The sequence below is a fragment of the Octopus bimaculoides genome, chromosome 16, assembly GCF_001194135.2.
Source record: "Octopus bimaculoides isolate UCB-OBI-ISO-001 chromosome 16, ASM119413v2, whole genome shotgun sequence".
In the NCBI taxonomy this organism is placed as follows: domain Eukaryota; kingdom Metazoa; phylum Mollusca; class Cephalopoda; order Octopoda; family Octopodidae; genus Octopus; species Octopus bimaculoides.
Genome location: NC_068996.1, coordinates 14070868 through 14074264, shown reverse-complemented (window position 1 = coordinate 14074264; position 3397 = coordinate 14070868). Strand labels below are relative to the sequence as shown.

Below are 3397 nucleotides of genomic sequence, written 5' to 3'. Positions count from 1 at the left end.
GTGTGTGTGTGTGTGTGTGTGTGTGTGTGTGTGTGCTTGTGTGTATAGCTGTACGAAAAAGAACCCATTGACATATACATATACATGCAATGCATACACACGCGTACGCAAACAACTATCTAAGTGTATATATGAGCGTGTCTTTGATACCAACATCAACAGCAGCGACAACAACAATAATAATAGTAAGAGTAATGATAAAAAGCTTAGATGTTTTTAATCACTTGAATGGATCTTTGCAACAGTTTGGCTAAAGAGCTATGTGTTAGGACATATCTGTATATCTTTTACTCCAATAATATATACACCCTATTTAATATTCTGTCTATACGATAACCGATGATTGCTATCTGGGCATTGTGGCGAAATATCATATTCTCTGATAGCTAAAATGTCATCGAAAGTATATATATGCACACACACACACACACACACACACACACACACACACACACACACACACACACACACACACACACATATATATATATATATATATATTTGCGTGTGTGTGTGCGTGTATGTGTATACAGCATATAAACAATATAAAGTATAAATATGTATATGAATAAATATATATATGTAATAGAAAATTTATATATGCACACACACACACACACACACACACACACACACACACACACACACACACACACACACACACACACACACACACACACACACACACACACACGCACATCACTGTGTATAAGTATATAAGCATAAATTGTGTACTGTATCTATATTCACTAAACAACGTATATGTGTGTATATATATAAACTTTAGATATTCAGATCATATACATGTAAAAGCAGGTATATAAACTTTAAATTCTTTAAGCTCTATGTCTTATATATCTTATGTATATAAATTTTATGTATATATATATATATATACATATACATATACATATATATAAGCTATATATATGTATATGTTCATGTATGTATAAGATTATATATATATACGCACACACTCTCTCTCTCTCTCTCTCTCTCTCTCTCTCTCTCTCTCTCTCTATATATATATATATATATATATATATATATATATATATACATACACACTCACTATCCTTATAATCATTTTGTTGTCTATTATAGGCGTGGTTCTCTGGTAAGAAGCTCGTTTTGCCACTATGTGGTTTCAGTACCTGCTCCTCCCTTCTTTTTGTCGTACCTACTTCTCTTTCCCAGTTCTATAGTCTCCACCTTTCCTATATTGAGATAACTTCCAGCCCTCCACGTCAGCTAACTATTTCTCAACTATAAGTGTAATCGTTATTCTCTTTATCGTCGTTGGCTGTTCACTAATACATCAGGTTGTTCCCGAATAAAAAAATGAGACATAGGAAATCGTCAAATTTAATGTAAACAGCCTCTATAGCATAAACATGTTTTGTAAACATTTAAAAATCTTTAATATCCTTTCAAAGTTTGCTGTATTTTACATGGAATATTTTGGTCGTCCCAAGTCGTATTGGTATATATGTTGACCTACCTTTATGGTATGTAAATTTTGGACTGAAAATTTGACTTGTGTCGTGGAAAATACATACGTAAAGCACACACACACACACACACTTATCGAAGAAGGGAGTTAAGAAATCAATTTTATACATCTTTTACAATCGTTTCATCATTATTCAATGCAACCAATTTTATGTAATGGCGTAACCCTGTTGGCAAGTGTGGCTTAATTTCCATATGATATAGAGAATTTCCTTAATAGCACGTTTTGAAAATGATACCTAAGAATATTGTGAAAAATAATATGCTAATATATATATATATATATATATATATATATATATATATATATATATATATATATATATATATATGTATACATATATGTATATATATAGTATATATTATATATTATATATTATATATATATGAATACATAAATACATACTTTATTTTCTGATACTTAAATCAAAGTAATATATAGTGTAAACATGTGTAAACACTGAGACAACGTTACTAACTTCCCGAACTTAATCCCACCCCGGACTTGCTGGCTTTGTGCCAACATTTGAAACTAATTATCACTTTTTGTTTATTTGAAACCAATAATCGCTTTTTTTTTATTTTGCAGATATACAAAAACTAAAGGCAATACTTCTAAAAACAAATCTGGACTCGAACACAGTTGTACTTTGTTAAAACCTTTGTTAGAATCTTAATAACATTAGCACTAAACTTTACCAAATTCATCAGTGAAAAAATATTGGATCACTTGGGAAAACTTTTACACTTTTAGAAGGTAAGTCTAAAAATTTCTTAGGCACTTGAAATACGTTTTCTTAAATGAATTTCATAGTTTTCACTTCTTTAGTGTTAAAGCTTTACATACGATCACATGGACGCGAATGTTGTGATTGAAAATATAAAGTCCTAACACTGAATCTCTGGTTGATGCCTCTCCTGTTTCAGATCTAGATTTTTTCGTTTGTTCAAAACTAGCTGCAATCAAAACCCGCCATTTCACGCCTTTTGACTCATTTGGTACATACTCCACCCACACAGTCATGAAGTACAAAATCTGCGTGTGATGTGCTCTGATTAGGAACCATCTAGAGTGAACATTGCTGTGTTAGGTGTAAAGATCTTGCATTTTGAGGCATTACATTCATGTCACTTTTTCCATGCTTCGTCAAACAGTTTACTAGATATTTTCAGTGTGTTCTCGTCTTTGGTGTTAGCGTTGTGCAACCACCATATTTAGTATTTATGAAGAGGGTGTCAGTGAGTGCCATGGTTTTAGATTGTATTATATTAATTGCTTATAGCAACTAGCCATGTCCCAAATAGTAGAAACAAAATATTGTCTTATTTTCAAACAAGGCATATTGCTGATCAATCAGAGGGTAAACTTAGCCAGCGAAAAGAGCATTATGATACCTCGTGCCATTGTCAACATAATAGTTGTTCAATTCACCAACAAGCTAAGGAACCAACAGCATCCTGCTCAGGCCAACTTGAGCTCTCTGACAGTTGAGTTCAGATGGATTCTTTAAAATAATCCTGATTATAAAGCAGCTGATATTGCAGAACAACTTCAAATGAGTCGCAGTACTTTTCTGAAATATCTCGAGCAACGTGACTACGATGATAGAGAAGCTAGAAGGAAATATCTTCTTCGACCAGTAAATACACAAAGAAAAAAAGGAGAAATAAATCTTATAAGAAAAAAAAAATGATGCTGGCTATTTACTTTGAAAATCAAACAAATCTTTGCTTCTAGTGTTCGCGGCATGGTTAGTTACTATAAACAATTATTTTGCCGTAATCTCAAATGAAAATTATAATGCATTAACGAGTTTGAACCACCAGGTAGTGTCCGCACAGATAAAACGGTATAACGAGCGGTGTCTATTTACTTTTAATATAT

At 32.3% G+C, this 3397-nt stretch overlaps 1 protein-coding gene across 3 annotated transcripts in view; it reads left to right on the top strand.

Moving 5' to 3' along the window:
- Nucleotides 1-3397, top strand: part of LOC106873734 (carboxypeptidase D) — a 471768-nt gene that overhangs the window by 238316 nt on the left and 230055 nt on the right. For all 3 annotated transcript variants that reach the window (XM_052973530.1, XM_052973529.1, XM_052973528.1), the window contains one exon: nt 2102-2269. The gene's annotated coding sequence lies outside the window, so the exon portion shown is untranslated. The remainder of the gene's footprint in view (nt 1-2101; nt 2270-3397) is intronic.